The sequence below is a fragment of the Leptinotarsa decemlineata genome, unplaced genomic scaffold, assembly GCF_025532065.1.
Source record: "Leptinotarsa decemlineata unplaced genomic scaffold, Ldec_3_MD MMD2_tig00000035_RagTag_RagTag, whole genome shotgun sequence".
Classification (NCBI taxonomy): domain Eukaryota; kingdom Metazoa; phylum Arthropoda; class Insecta; order Coleoptera; family Chrysomelidae; genus Leptinotarsa; species Leptinotarsa decemlineata.
In genome coordinates this window covers 9173832-9191133 of record NW_027412540.1, presented here as the reverse complement: position 1 = coordinate 9191133, position 17302 = coordinate 9173832, and the positions used below count along the sequence as shown (strand labels likewise).

Sequence of the window (17302 nt, the reverse complement as noted above, 5' to 3'; positions counted from 1 at the left end):
ATCTCCCTTCCAGAGATTCTCACTTTTCTGGCCGGAGAATATAGTAATCTTCCCATGGTTATCGCCTGAGTCTTGTCCGAGTTAACTTGGATCTTCCAATCAAGGTACCAGCGCTCGAGGTCGTCCAATGTACGTTGCATGTAGACGACGCCAAGCTCTCGACCCATGGAAGATGAGAGAAGAGCCGTGTCGTCGGCGTACAGGGATATCTTCACACGCTCGGATCTGGAGAGGTCGCTGGGGTAGAGAGAATACAGCGTCGGAGAGAGCACGGCCCCCTGTGGCACACCGACGAGGATCTCTCTGTTATCAGACAGAGAGCCCTCTTCTCTGACCTGAAAAGTTCTGTCTTTCAGGAAGGACCCGATCCACCGGATCAGGCCCCGAGGTAGGTCGAACGCGTTTAATTTGTGCAGAAGGCCTTCTAGTAGCACAATATGCACTTTTTTATTTGCGTTAAGCTTGCTGATGGTGTTTTCGACCAAGCTTAGAGCCTGTAATTCAGTGGAGTGATCTTTCCTGAAGCCAAATTGTTCGTTAGGCAGAACATTTCGGTCCTCAACTTCTTCGTTGAGTATTTGCAGAACAACTCTTTCAGCTAGCTTAGCCGCCGACGAGAGTAGACTGATCGGGCGATAGTTCTACGGAAATAGCGGATTCTGACCATGTTTCGGGAGCATGACGACGATCGTATGCTTCCACCTTCTGGGGAAGTGTCTGAGGGCCAACGAGCTGTTGATCAAATTCAGTAAGAATTCAACGAAGTTTTCCGGGAGCCTCTTCAATAACTTGTTGGTTATTGATTCGACCCCCGGGCTTTCTTGGCCTTTGCGGCCTTGATGTAACCCTTCAGTTCTTCCACAGAAGCTGGATGGATGTCATCATCGTCATATTCTCTGAGGAGTCGGTGAACCCGGTCTTCCAGCAGCATATCGCGGTCGATGTCGTCATCGTCGTCAACGTTAAGTTGAAACTGACGTTCCATCGTGTCTGCAAAGGCTAACGCCTTGTCGGCAGGGGAGTAGCACACTCCGCACTCTCCGTGAATGGGTGAGAGAGCAGCCTTCTTCCCTCTGAGCCTACGAGTGACTCGCCGAAGCTCGTCACTCCCAGGTTCGAAGGATTCCAAAAGCTCTTCCCACCTTTCGTTTCGGCCTGTTTGACTTGGTTGGCCATCCTGTTTGCTGCTGTTTTGTCCCCTGGGAAAAGGGTTCGTTGATAGAGCCTTCTCAAGCGATTCCTCTCTCGTATCAAGACTTTGATACGAGGGGGGAACTCATTATAGCTCTTCAGCGGACACTGTTCCCTGGAGGTGGCCGCTCGAAACGCATCATTCACAGAAAGCTCGAAACGCTCAATTGCCGCGTCGAGTTCGTCGGGAGAGTCGAGTACCTCAGGAGGGGCGCACATCTCTTCGAGCTGGGCTGTGAAGACATCCCAGTCCATCTTGGATCTTATGCGATGAACAGGTGAAGGAAGATCATCGCCCAGTACTAGGATTATGATCGGAATCCAGTTCCGAGAGACGTTTCTGAGAAGCGCGATGTCTAGAACGTCAGGCCTAGTCTGCCCGCGATAGTACGTAGGCTCATCTGGTACCAGCACAAGATATTCATGCCTGTCAACATGCGCACGGAGCGCTCGGCCATTTCGATTTGTGGCTCTGCTCCAAGGTCTGTGCTTGGCATTGAAGTCGCCAGCAGCAATTTTCGGAATGTTGCTTCCCATCAGCAGTTCATCCAGGGATTCTGGGAGTAGATGAATGTTTGGAGGGTTGTAAACCAAGATTATTCTGTGTCAACCCCTGATCAGTTGAATTTCGACCCCCACGGCCTCAGTACCGTGTAATCGAGCACTATCAATGCCGTATTGGACACACTGTAGGGATCGTTTGACAAAAATGCCACCTCCCCCTCCAGCACGTCCAACACGTTCTCTGTGAAAGGATCTGTAGTTTGGGATGACAATAGATTCGTTCCTCGGATGTGTCTCTTGGACTAGAGCCACATCTATGTTGTTTTCAATTAAAAAGTTCTCAAAGTCCAGCTTTTTAGAACGAATGCCATTAGCATTCCAAAAAACTATCTTCAGAGATCTAGGCAACGTTGGTTGTCTAGACATTGGCAGTTCCGGTTATCACGAACATCTTTTTCATCTGGTCCAGTGCGGCACAGATGTCTGAAACCCCCTGAGGCTGAGGTGAGGGTTCATGTCGAGGGGAGGTGGGCTTTGCAGAAGTGCTTGCGCCCTTGGATGCAGCTTTTGCAAAGCTGACCCCCTCCTGGTCGCGTCCAGACCCCGCAGGTCTCCCTGAAGGGGCTGGTTTTTTAGATGTTGGCTGCCCCTTTCTTTGTTCCTTGGGGTACGCAGGGCAGCCGCGGTAATTCGCAGTGTGGACGACTTTGCAGTTGTTACACTTCGGAGGGTCAGTCCTGGCCTTTTGGCAGGCACTAGTTAGGTGCCTGCCAGCGCACTTGACGCAAATGGGCACTGTTAAGCAATTTCGCTGGCAGTTGACTTGGTGTCACACCATTATATTAAGTACTTTCCTTGGTTATTCGCATTTTGTCTTCAATCGAGGACCACCTGGTGTCTACCGGTGGCTCTCAATATAACCAAAAAAAGCATGACACAAAAAACCAACAAAACATACAAACAATCTTTGCTGCAACAAATAAGCAGCCACAAGAAAAGATATGGAATAAAAAAAGTGATGTTATTTTGAATCCCAATGACGAGGTATATCACAAAGGGAAATCCAAAACACAGGAGGAGCCAAAACTCCGAAGTGCACAAGTTGGTGGTGAAATAATGCAAATGCAAATGCAACAAAAGTTTGATGAAATCATAAACCTGAATGTAGAAGACAGATATGGAAAGGAGGAGGATGAATTTATAGAAGTAAAAAGTAGAAGGAAAAAATATATGATAGGAAGCGGTGCTGGAAATAAGGACCTTTATGGACGGGAGAACCCGGATAAGAAAATTTGGCTATTCTTATCTAGAGTTCCGGATGCAATCATATCTGAAAATATAGTGAGCTTTATTGAAGCGCGTATAAATTCTAAAAGCATTCATGTCACAAAATTAGCAACTAGGAGCCACAATTTAAGGAACAACTCTATGAGCCCAGTTTTTGGCCAGAAAAAATATTATTAAGTCGCTTTAATTTCAATCGTGGACGACACCTACCTGATAATTCACAACACAGGGGAAATCCATCTAGTGACACTTCTTGTCCTATATCTTTTTTATAAATTACGACTCTCAGAGAGGCGGTAAATCAATAGTGATACCAGATCAAACGCAAGTCCTGCTGGAAAATCAAAACTATGGAGAGATGAAAGGAGCAAACGACAATGGAAAGATAAATATAATGCATTGTAATGCGAGGAATAGCTGGTAAGGCTACTGATCTTGAAATCATCTTGGATCAATACAATATAGACATTTGCTGCGTTACAGAGCACTGGCTAAAATACCAACAATTAGAATATTTCAAATTGAATAATTTTCATTTAGTAAATAGTTTTTGTCGTAATGATCGCAATCATGGTGGCACTGCCGTTTTTGTGAAGAACCATCTAGTTACAATATCAAAGCCAATAAACTTCCACGGCAATGTAGAAAAGCATTTTGAAGCCACTATAATATGTACAGAATTTACCAAAGGCAGACCTAAAATGTTTGTAGTAAATATTTATCGTACACCTGATAGTGATATTAAAATATTTTGTGATAAATTATATGAACTGATCTGTAGTATATATACTGACAAAGACTATCTGGTAATATGCGGAGATATCAATATAAATTTTTTGAAAGACACTTTGTTTGTTAGAGAGATAAAAAATATTCTCAATGAATTTGGAATGGTAAATCATATCAAACTTGCTACTCGTATTACCAATCGAAGTCTCACTTCTATTGATGTAATTTTTTCTAACATTGATATTGAAAAGCAACTAATCAAAGAAAATCATTTATCTGATCACACTTTCCAAATATGCCAGTTCAAAGTCCAGTATGAAAGAACAAAAACTATTGAAGTTTTATTAAAACGCCCTATGTCAGAAAATAATTTAATAACTTTCAAAAATTTGTTAGAAAGGGAAACATGGGAAGACGTGTTCACGTCAATAATTACCGATGATAAATTTAAAAGCTTCTATATCACATTTCAATATTGTTACAACATTGCTTTTCCTTTAAAAAAAAACCTATGTTAACAAAAATAAGAAACCATGGTACTCTTCTGAATTAAAGGAACTCCATAACATGTTATGTGAAAAGTCAAAAATTGTAAAAAGTTCATTTAATGATTTGTTCAAAAGTAGGTATAACATGTTAAAGCACTACTATAAAGAAAAAGTGAATATAGCAAAACACACATATAACAATGATAGGCAGCAAAGGGCACCAAACCTGATGAGAGAAAGTTGGAAAATAATTAACGAGTCAAAAAATAAACCAATTCAGTGAATCAACTTACTGTTAATGATATAAAATAGCAGATCACGAAGAAATAAGTAATATTTTCAGTAAACATTTTATGAATGTAAAATGTACAAGGCCGGAGCCTGATAAATTGAAATTAGGTCCTTCCAATGAACATAGCTTTTTCCTTTGTCCAACCACTCCTCAGGAGATTGAAGAATATATAACTGAAACAACAAGTAAACATGCTTCTGGGATAGATGATATATGTGGAAAAGCTGTAAGGTTTGTCAAGGAAACGATAGGTTTGCCTTTAGCTCACATAAGCAATGAATCTTTTTTGTCAGGACAGTACCCACTGATTCTAAAGGTATCTAAATCTATACCAATTTTCAAAAACAAAGGATCTAGAGAGATAGTAGATAATTACCGAAATGTCTGCTTACAGAGCCAACTAGCCAAAATTTTTGATATGGCATATAATGAACGTCTCAATAAATTTTTGAATCAACATAACTTATTATTTGATTGTCAGAATGGATTTAGAAGGAACAAATCAACAAATACCGCCATATCTGATCTCAATACTACAGTCTATAGCTGCCTTAATAATAAACAAAATCCCATTGCTCTTTATTTTGACCTAAGTAGTTGATACAGTTTGATACAGTTGATCACCAACTATTCTTGGAAAAATTACACCGAATTGGCATACGAGGAGTTACAAGTGATTGGATTGCTTCATATCTCCATGACAGACAACAAATATCCAAAACATCATATAGAAAATGGTTCAATCAACTAGGAATTCTCACAGTTCCCTCACTTTATGTGCTGCAGATCATATTATACGTTAAAAAAGATGAAAATTATTTGAGGAAAAAAAAAAGATATATATATATATATATATATATATATATATATATATATATATATATATACAGGGCGTCCCTGGACTTCCTCTTTTCCTCTCGGGAATGTATAGATAGGGTCAAAATATCACCAGTACTTCATATAACTTTGTAACCAAGTTACGGGCCCTCGAAGTTACAAAATGAAAAATATTTTTCTTTGATAACTTTTCAAGTGAATATTCAAAATCATCCAAATTTTGGTAATTGACTAAACAAATGAATTCCTTCGATTAGCTTTCATGCAGGAGTCAGTTGTTTTGCTACAAAGTCAGGAACGGACTACCCCCGATGGTCCACACCCCAAAACTTTGAAATGACAGATATTTTTCAATATTTTTCAACAAAATAAGGTTACTTGGACAATTTTATGAATAAAAGTACTCGTGTGGTTCTACTCGACGACATCAAACCCGCTCATCCACCATTATTTGAAATGAATAATTATCAAAGCAGAAATAATAATGATAACGTTAATTCAACAACATTTATAACAGGAATAATACGAAGTATGCTAAAATGAAGTCGTAAACAAAAAGTACAGTACCTATATGGAAGTTTAAGTCACAATTGTGATAGCAAATATTTTTTCAAAAGAAATATCAAGTTCTGTAGATTCGTGGTGTTTTTAAACTAACAAGCTACTCTACTATGAAATATCGAATTCATTCCATATTTTGTATGTACATAATACGTGTGGAATAATCACGTTTCGTGTTGATCAGTTATCTGAATCTCATGAAACTCAACATTCGAATGTTTCAAATTCTTCTTCACAGCTAAACTGTTGAGGAGTTTCACTGATAATTATAACTTTATGGGAGAAATTCTTTAACACGAATCTAAATTTAGCTGAAAAAACGCACATCGGAAAAAATATTTACTATACTAATAAAAAGCAAACGAATGAACTACAGAAACGGCTGCACATGATCAGGTGAAAAATATCCAGGGAATAATTATGTTCCATTTCTTTCACAGATGTTGACAAAAAAACCTTTTAGAAAGTTTTGATAAAAAATGAGAAACTGGAATGCGATTTTGTTTTGTTGAGTGGTGCGTTGTCATATGACTATCATTGTATTGTCAATATTCTATAGGATATTTTGAATTTTTTTGATATGGCCGAACAGTTTACATTCAATGAATATGCAGATATGCATGTATTTTATGGACGAGCATTTTGTAATGCTGCAGAAGCTCGTCGTCTGTATTCCGAGCATTTTCCCAATCGAACGGTACCGTCAAGAGAAACATTCGAGCGTGTCGATCGCAGCTTGAGGGAGACAGGTATGTAATAATTGATAATTAATTTGAGCACGTTGTTTTATTTCGATATTATTGTAGGTACAGTTTTGCCAAAACGAGGTGGTGAGGGCGCTCCTAGGACTGTACGTACCGTTGTATTGGAGGAAAATATTTTGGAAGCCGTCGCTGATGATCCTTCAATGAGCATCAGAAATCTATCAGAACAGTTCCATACATCCAAGTCCACTATTCATAGAATAATTAGGGAACAACTGCTCCACCCATTTCACATCCAGGAGGTACATGCCATGACACCTCAAGATTTTCCAGCACGACTGGAATATGCCAATTGGTTCATGGATAGACAAAGAGAGGATATGACTTTTATTAATCGAGTTTTATTCACTGATGAAGCAGGTTTCAGTAGAGATGGAGTTATCAACTCTCATAATCTCCATATATGGGCCGAAGAAAATCCCCATGGGATATTGCAAACCAAACACCAACGGAAATTCAACGTGAATGTTTGGGCTGGTATCATAGGGAACCATCTTATAGGATCATTCGTTCTACAGGACCGATTGAATGGAGAACGTTATTTGGAGTTCATTCAGAACGATTTGAATGGACTTTTGGGACATGTTCCATTGCAAACCCGAAGAGATATGTGGTTTATGCATGATGGCGCTCCTCCTCATTTTAGTTTGATTGTGCGTGACCATCTGAACCATATTTTCCACAATAGATGGATTGGTAGAGGTGGGCCATATTCATGGCCATCGCGGTCTCCGGATTTAAATCCATTGGATTTCTTTCTGTGGGGGCATCTAAAAAGCCTTGTTTACGCTACACCTATTCACACAAGAGATGCATTGTTGAATAGAATAACATTACATTGTGAAGCCATACGAAACGACCCTGGAATGCTATTTCAAGTAAAGAGAGGGTGTCTTCGCAGACTAAGAAAATGTATAGAGAGAGAAGGTGGTCATATCGAGCAGTTTCTGTAGCGGATTTTTCATTTCTGTTTGCTCTTGAGGCTCTTGAGTTTCGTTAGTTAAACGTGTTTGCAATATAAAAATTCGTTATGAACATTTCACCTATCATTTCCATTCTCTTCAAAAACTAATATTTTCGAATAATGGTATCATTATTATTTCTGCTTCGATAATTATTCATTTCAAATAATGGTGGACGAGCGGGTTTGATGTCGTCGAGTGAAACTACATTTTTATCAAGACTCGTTGCTCCGATCGACTTTCCACACGAGTACTTTTATTCATAAAATTGTCCAAGTAACATTAATTTGTTGAGAAATATTGAAAAATATCTGTCATTTCAAAGTTTTGGGGTGTGGACCATCGGGGGTAGTCCGTTCCTGACTTTGTAGCAAAACAACTGACTCCTGCATGAAAGCTCATCGAAGGAATTCATTTGATTAGTCAATTACCAAAATTTGGATGATTTTGAATATTCACTTGAAAAGTTATCAAAGAAAAACATTTTTCATTTTGTAACTTCGAGGGCCCGTTACTTGGTAACGAAGGATTTTAGGAAAAAAAGTTATATGAAGTACTGGTGATATTTTGACCCCATCTATACATTCCGGAGAGGAAAAGAGGAAGTCCAGGGACACCCTGTATATATATATGTAATATCAACTTCCCCTGGTATCCAGTATTCATGAGCATGTTTTTACATATTTTAATTTACTAACAATATCTTGAAAAATAAATTTCGATCAATGAATATTGGAGACTTCTCATGTTCATTTCTTGATTTTTTCAAATCAAAATTTCAAGACGATCCTTCACTGATGATTGCCAAAACGTGGATACACATTTATATTATTCATACACACAAATACGAGTGAGTGAAAACTCTGACGAACGTACAGTTTCAAGTTGACTTCCATCTTCATGAAAAATTACTGAGAGCACATCTACTTCAGTCAGTTATTTATAACATTTAAGCGAGCCAAAGCGACGGAAGAATACCATTTTGATGAAATCTCGATTTTCCCCTTATTTACTGTTCTGCACTTCCTTCATTATTGGTCGTGGAAAAAAGTATATGATTATTCTCCTACAAAATTTCATCTTGTACAAGAGTGAATGTAGAAAACTGTTATACAGATAAATCGTTCATGAGTTGTAAATAAAACAATAAAGAGTGCCGTTTTCCGTTGATATAGAAGTCAGTTGAACACTTTCACCTATCCCCTCTTGACTCTCTCCGCTACACCAGTTCAGTGGGAGTCGACCATTTTTCGCTTGATTGAAGGTTTTTATATGTTGCGTATGTCTATGCTATCTTGGCTGAATGCGTCATTGGACAACATTTATGCAACTTCTTTGAACTTCCTTTCAAACCAGTGTTCCTCTCTTTGAATGATTTCAGCTTGGGACCACTTGATGTTATGTTGATTATTCCAAAAATGCTCCTCCATTTCCGGGCACAAGAGAAACACAGAGCGAGAAGAAACCAGTAAATCGGGAATGGTGAAGCATGTTTGGACTCATCAACATAACTTCAAGTGGTCTCAAGCTGAGATCATCCGCAGAGAGGAACACTTTGATACGCAATTTATGGAAACCTTCAATGAAGCGGAAAAACGGTCATCTCCCACCAAACTGGTGAAGCAGTGAGGGAGAAGAGGGGAAGTGCGAACTAGTAGAATTCACAAAAAATCAACCTTGAAATACAATTATCACGATAATTTGAAGAAATTTGAAGTAATTTCCAATTGTATGGAAGAGAAACGTTGAGATTGACGAAAATTGAAAGATATTTCAATACTTTGAAAACATTTTCAATTGTTCTGTAGATTCGCATTTCCTCAAAAAATATTATAAACAAACTGAGGTAAATGTACTATTCGACCGAATAAGAAACCTTTGGTTTGTATTTATAATGAGTGAGTTTACATCAAATCATTTCACAATACTTCCTAGTTCCAGGATTCTTTCATCAAATTAAATAATATTTCACCGAACTTTGATCTCGAATTGCGTCAGTCTGATATCGTTCATTGTGTATCTGGTTCGGCCAAATAGAGTTATTGAATTATTGGTGTGTGGGTCATTATTCTTCAACCGGAAATGTTAACTGGTGGAAATACATTCTGACTGAAAATATATACGAACAGGAGGGAAATATGGATGCTGCATGGGGAGTTATCAACCATTATTCAATGACAGTGAATGAAACACGTGAAGTTGGTGAAAATTGAAATGCTAAAGTGTTATAAGGATATTTAATATTTTAAGTGTCATTTATAGCACAATTTTCTGATTTTCTACATCACTTTCACCACACCAACATAGTTTGTACACCGTTTGGGCTACCCTCTAAGAAGTTCTAGCAGTAAATCTGCTGAATAGAAAAATTATTATTTTTCAAATATCCACAATATAATACTATCTGTAATATGTGACGCGTTTTGCTATTTTTCTTTAAAGAAGGGGTGTCGAACATTTTCAAGAACAAATATTTAAATTCGAATTTGTTCAAAAATTGTTGACGGGAACTTTCATGATGGTATGGTAAAGTTCACTTTTTATAATCTGGAAATTGTAAAATTCTTCTTGATCAACATTCGATTTAGGTATCAATGATAAACACTTCAATATAGTATATTATGTCACATAGGATGTGAGTGAAAAACTACAAGTAGGGGTTATCTTCATAATCCAAAAGACTCTCACGGAAATATAACATTATATAACTGAAAAAGTAACATATACTGACACATTCATAAGTTGCAACGGCAAATAATTCATTCAGATATCTAATAAAGAACCTGGCGTCTAAGCAAACAAACACAAGTCTGGAATATGCCATGTCTGTTGTATGTTAGCTAATGAATAAGGATGGTAGTATCCAAATTGACAAATACATTGCAGAAAGCAAGTGTCGCGTAATTGAAAAGGAGTGCAAGAGTCGAGAACGACGCCTGAGACGTCGACGTCGTCAGCAGTGGTGGAGCATGCATAATGTATGGTGTACTTGACCCGGTTACGAACTGACTGAGAAACTCATACGGCGTTGTTGAACATGACACACTGTCGTCGCAGAAATGAAACCGAATATTTCACTGTGTGCTTTGTGCGAATCTATCGTGAAATCTACTTTGATGTCGGCTTGCCAACTGCATTCGAGCAAAAGAGCTCGAAAGAGGCGGACTGGCTATATCAACCGCTGAAAATTCAGGGAGCAACAACGATTTTACTTCTGAATTGGAATTTCATATATGAGTTCGAATGAACAACTATGTATTTCTATACTGACATTGATGAAAAAAATGCAACCATTAATATTGTACATTGCATATTCTTATTTCCTGCTGATTTATTTCCTACCTTTACTAAACAAAAAATCCTTCTCAGATAAAATAATGTATCCTTAAATCTAGTAGTGAAACTACACCTACCAATTTTTATATCCGAAATCCGCAAATGATTCAGTTTCAAAAATCAAATCAGTTGACTAGGGGATTTTGTGTCCCCCTGTTTAGACCAACATAGTATTCGATAGATTTAGGAAACACTTCATTCAAAAACTTTGATATACTGCAAAATTATTGGTGGGAAAAATACAGAATGAAATTCGAACAATTTACCGAGATTTCAGAACGAAAGATTTAACTTTTGGAATCTCGACAACAGTTGAAATTCATTGAGAAATCATCAACTACAAAAAGATAAACTTAGGAAGACTTAGAATTTGATAACTACTTGCGGACACTTCATGTTTGCCTCTTTGGCATATACCAGATATATATCATCGCTGCCCTTCATTTCATCAGAAACATCAGCTGGCCGGTTGCGTCTGAAGCTCCGATGATCTTCTCGGCATCAACATTTTCCTCGTAGGCAGGCTTTTGTTTGTCCTTGATCTTACCACCTTTTTTATCCTTTTTTATATCAACTACTGCCTTGGATTTTTTGCCCTTTTTGGGGGCTTCATCATCATCAGAGTCCTCTCCCTTCTTCCTTGACTTCTCGTCGCCTTTCTTGCTCTTCTTTTCATCGCTGTCCTTCTTTTTTCTGGGTTTGTCATCGTCTGAATGTTCATTGTCAACTTTCCTGGATTTGGGGCCGCTGATTTCCGTTTCTTCTTCTTTTTCTCTTCCTCAGAGTCAGAGTCCTTTTTGCTCATCATCAGATTTGGGGGAGGCAGATCTGGCTTTGGGCATTTTTTGTCTTTGCTCTCTTCTGTTTTGGAGGAAGATGTGTTAAAGTCTAGAGGAAGTAGAATTTTCCCTTGTTCTCTTCTTATCTTTCCCGTTGGCTTTGGCTTTGAATTTTCAGTTTTCCTCGAATTCTGCGATCAATTCAGGGCAATCCAGATTGTCTTCTGGTTCCCAAGTATTATCGTCTTAGGAATAACTTTCCATTTGAGGAAATACTCAACTTTCCCGCCGACCACTCTACGATCTTCTTTACAGAGTATTCTATCTCGCTTTCGCTTTCTTCCACTTTCTTCTTGCCCATTGTGTTGACTTGATCTATAATAAACGTTGCGCAATAATCAAACCAAACACAAGCCGCCTTCAATCCAACAAACGGATTAAATAGCGGATGACGGTCTCTTTCCTATTGAAGCTAACTTGATTTGCCAAACATGAGTCGGAAATATCTGTCTTAAGAGACTTAAATATATTAAAATGAATATTATGTAATATCAGGAGCAGAATTTTCGATCTCGGCGGTTCGACCTTTCCGGTTCGGCACCCCAGACTGCACTCTGTAATAAATACGCTAGAACTGCTACGCTAGAACTGAAAAAGATTATTGGAATTTGAATCAAAACACATATTTGCTATTTGACTATGCCCAAATTAGTTAGTTATCAGAAATACTGTTATCATGGAGATGATGGAGCAGTGTTGACACTGGCGGAGTTATAGGGTCTCGGTGGAAATGTTTTGTACCCGTGATAAGAATACTGAATTTTTTTTTTTTGACAATTATGTATACTTTCTGTCGAACCAACATGAAATAATGATAATAATTTACCGATCAATTTACTCAACTGCAAGTTCTGTGCAGATAAGCAATGACTGTTATTATTATTTGTAACAGCGATAACATGGTTGTAGTCATAACAATACATGATTGCTTGAAAGTCTCTATTTCAGCCTAATGAGAATATAATTTCAAACTTTTCAAATTAGTGATACACCTGTTCAGTAATTCTTGTTACCACGCCTCCTGAAATATACATTAACATTTTGAGATGTATGTATGGACAGTGTTATCAAATATCATTGAAATAACAAAATGGAAAAAACTGTGACACTTACATATTTGTTCTTTTTGGATATTTCATAATTTTGAAGATATTCAAATAAAAAAAAATTATGAAATATTCTGATATTCCTCGATAACGAATGAAAACTTATTGTAATCATGCATGATCAAAGTTTTAGGTTTGCAACATTACATCTCTTTGTGAGAGATATAGATTTAGTCTTGTTTTTCTGTTAGGCAGCAATAACACGAGTTTGAGAAAAAGTTGAAATGAATAATTTCTGAGAAATCCATTCGGTGTTGGCATCTTGACAATATTTCTCAAGTGTCATCTGCATATGTTGTTTTGAAAGAAAATCAGCAGCTTTATGTAAGTGAAAAACGTGAATTTTCGAAAGAGAATCCAGAGATAGATTATTCTGACTCCCTGGTAGTGCGATTCTACTAGATGACCTTTTTCAATACTCACCTACTAGGTACAACCATACAAATAGTCACCAAGTAGGTTCACACTATATCAATCGATGCAAGTATCGGTATACATATTTCATGGTCAATTGTGTCACAGGCTTCACTAAAATGGAGCATCATCAGGGCTGTGTATTCTCCTTCTCTTTTTGCCCTGACGAAGTCATCCATTGTCAGTAAGATTATTGATGAACGACGGAGTTTTGGAATTATCGTCTCATATTTTCATTAATAAACGTGACTGTATTGTCTCATATCACTCATTTTGAGTATTCACAATATCTGGTAGTCAAAACTATAAACTATCAAACTGAAGATATTACTGTGTCTTCAAATGAATTCAGTGTACCTTTTCTTGTTTATGAAAGTAGCTGAGACTTCAAAATATTCAAGCTTTCGAACAACTTTTCCACAGGATTGACTCTGAAGAATTCTAATTGTTGGAAAAATCCGAATACAAACTATTATGTTTTGTACGGTTTTTCTTTTCAATATCGTTTACATTTGCCATCGGCTTCCTGAAGTTCACCTGAATAAACTGAAAAAATTATCAGGATTTCAACATCAAATGAAACCAATTTTCTGGATTTGTGATGGATGTTTCAAAATCATATGTTCGTAAAAAATACAAATATGTATACGAAAAACGTGAAAAACGAAACGTATGAAACACAATAGAATCTCTCAAAGTCATATTTGGATGAGCTACCATTTCGACACCAGAAATGGCATAATCTGCTTCCTTTACGCCAATGATTTCCAATCGTTGATCATCGTTATTCATTTGATTGAGTCTGCCGGATCACATACTTCAGCTATAAATAACGGAAGAGGCAAACTTTTCAGTTGGGTTACTCGTACCTATAATTTTTATGGTTCGTGCGGATTTCGAACTTTCAGTATTTTTTCCGGCATGATTTGTGATGCCCCGGAGTGCGCTAAAATGTATCGATCACAGTGTAATTCATAGCCTTTTGCGGAAATGAAATTCATAAATCCTACGAGGACTTATGGATCGCCAGAAACTTCCATTTTGATGACCTTTTATGTTCAGGATTTTATATTACCTTTCTATTTGATGAAGTTCTGAGCTCCATGACGATCCAAAGGAAAGGATAATTGCAATGGGATTGATGGATCGCGAAAGATTTGAATCTATATCTTCTTATTTTATGAGAACAGAGCCGTGACAATTTTTGCGTTTTCGGGATTTTTAAGAATCTGGGGTGTGCTAGAAAAAACTGTATTTATCGATGAAAGATTATAATGAATTGAAAGGGTTATATTTTTAGGAGTGATTAATTTTTGGGACAGAAAGTTTTTGGCTTTCTACTACTCCATCTTGACACAAAAAAAGGATGAGGGAATCTTCCGAAGAAAGGAAGGAAGTAATCAATTTGAAAATGAGTAACTCTATACATGGATGTGTAGATTATGCAAAGAAGTAACTTTCACACACTTTCATATAAACATTGAATTACACGAAAGAAAAAAATTCTTTCGAAACAAATACTTCTATATAAAAACTGAATTATACAGAAGATACTTTTCTCTACTCAGTTTGTATTTCAAACATTCGTTGTGGAATAAAAATCAGATATCATTCACATGAGTTACACTTCAAATAAATGGTAACAAATTGAACTTACATGGAACACTGTCATCCTCACTGGTATACATCCATGTTTCGCCTTAAGACACTCGCCCTGAGGCTCTCCAGTACCAAATTGGATAACATTATAGAAAATACATACAATAATGAATGTCATTACGATGTCATCGATGACATAAGCAGATCAAGCTTATTCCGTGACATTAAAAATCGTAATTCATGAATGAATTCATTTATTTAAGTATAACTCATGTGAATAATATCTGATTTTTATTCCACAACGAATGTTTGAAATACAAACTGAGTAGAAAATAGTATCTTCTGTATAATTCAATGTTCATATAGAAGTATTTGTTTCGAAATAATTTTTTTCTTTCGTGTAATTCAATGTTTATATGAAAGTAGCTGTTTCAGGAGGACTTTTTTTCAGTTTGTGTCTGAAAGTTACTTCTTCACATGATCTAAACATCCATGTATAGAGTTACTCATTTTCAATTTGATTACTTCCTTCATGTTGGATTTGAATCGCTGGAGAATAAATTCAGTTGGAAAAACGTTATCAGGAAATTCATTTCACATAAACCCAGTTCTCAAAATGGAAGAGTTTTCAAACAGTGAAATTCAAGGTGTACCGAGTTGAATTTCAAAACGATAAGTAAACACAGTCCGTCGCATATTTCTGATATATACGGCTCTCTATGGAATCAAATGTGAAGACCCTTGAACACCTCTAAATATCTGAAAATGAAATTACTGAGTACTTAGAGAGAAATATATCTATTTATCTATACTAATATAAATGTGAAAGTTTCTGAGGATGGATGTATGTATGTTTGTGGCTTTTTCACGTCTAAACGACTGAACGGATTTAGATGAAACTTTAAATAAATACAGCTTATACATCAGAATAACATATTAGTTACAATTTACAAATACTTCGTGTGATTTTGGTCATAATATAACGATAAGTATTAGGTTAGTCGTAAAAATTTCTGCTTCTTTAGAGCTACCTTGCTGCCTATACCGTTGGAGTTACATGCAGATAATGTACCGTAAAATTGTTTATTTTAAATAGTTCCAGATAAAAGCTTGCGATAGCATATATCTACCTCTTATGTGGTAGCCACGATGCAAAATACTGAGCCATAAACACAATTGAATTGGTTACTTTTTTCACAAGGCGCATTTCAGAATATCTGTCAATTTTTAATGAAGATTGATACAATTTTTGTTTCAAGTATTTAATATAGATAAACTTTGTTTTTTACACTGAACGACTCGTTTAAAAGTTATCACGATGACATTAACTTGACGTGAGCTATTACGCGTCTCGTTTACTGTAACGTCTTGGCCACGGGGATCGGTGGTGCGAACGACGAAGCGGGGAGCGAGGCGACCATTCGCACGACACCGTTTGCAAGCCACGGGCAGTCACGTACGCCGTCGCGACCAATGGTCCGACAGCGAAATGTCTTCATCGAAATTATCTCGATATTGCTTGGAAAGTAATAGTTTTTTGGTTCAAGACGTAATATTTGGAAGAGATTGTAGGAGTACATGATTTGAATAAGAACCGGGTTATAGATGGAGAATTCCACAAGTACGCCAAATACAGATTATATACAGAAAAATGTTTTGAGCATACCAGAATGAGTATTGAAACATTCGATTATATTCTTATGAATATTCAACCAGAATTGGAGAAAAAGTTATTGCGAATACAATTTTAAGTGCCGCTGAATAATTGTTTTTGATATTAACTATTATTTTAACGAAATATTATCAGCTAATTAAATGTTACCCTGTATATTATTATTTCATGAAATAAAAACACTTTCAGATATTTATGTTAATTATTGCGAAAATCTAAATTAAATGACAGTAATTTTTTGTACAACTAAAACAAAAAAAAACAACTTCTAACCTGTAATTGACGGTAGAATGAATAATGAATTTCTAACTTCTTAATCACTTTTTCATTCAGCAATAAAAGTCTCGGTGTTCATTTTTCGCGGCAAAAACAACTAAACTCGTTTGATCACTGCACTATTCGCCGCGACTACCGCTCGATTCCGTGGCTCGCGCCGTACAGATTCATGCATTTGTTTTGCTCGCCGGCCGCGGCGAGCAAAACAAATGCATGAATCGTGGTTTGTATAGAGGCTGATTATTGGAAAAACAGATTTCAAACAGATTTTTTTTAAACTTATCCTGTTGTGATCAGATAAGCAGAGCCAAACTTTGAATTCGACCGCCATACAGATACGAATCTATGTGAAAGTAAGTATGCGATGTATCGTATGTGATATAATTGACGTGATATGAATGAATCAAGAATCTGCTTTAAAAAAAAGCACGTTTGTTTCTCAACC

General features: G+C 36.9%; 1 protein-coding gene and 1 pseudogene across 12 annotated transcripts in view; both read right to left on the bottom strand.

Annotated features, from left to right (window-relative positions):
• Positions 1-17302, bottom strand: part of nrm (neuromusculin) — a 1033009-nt gene that overhangs the window by 530028 nt on the left and 485679 nt on the right. The gene's annotated exons all lie outside the window — the stretch shown is intronic.
• Positions 10365-12323, bottom strand: LOC141481090 (chromobox protein homolog 3 pseudogene; annotated as a pseudogene).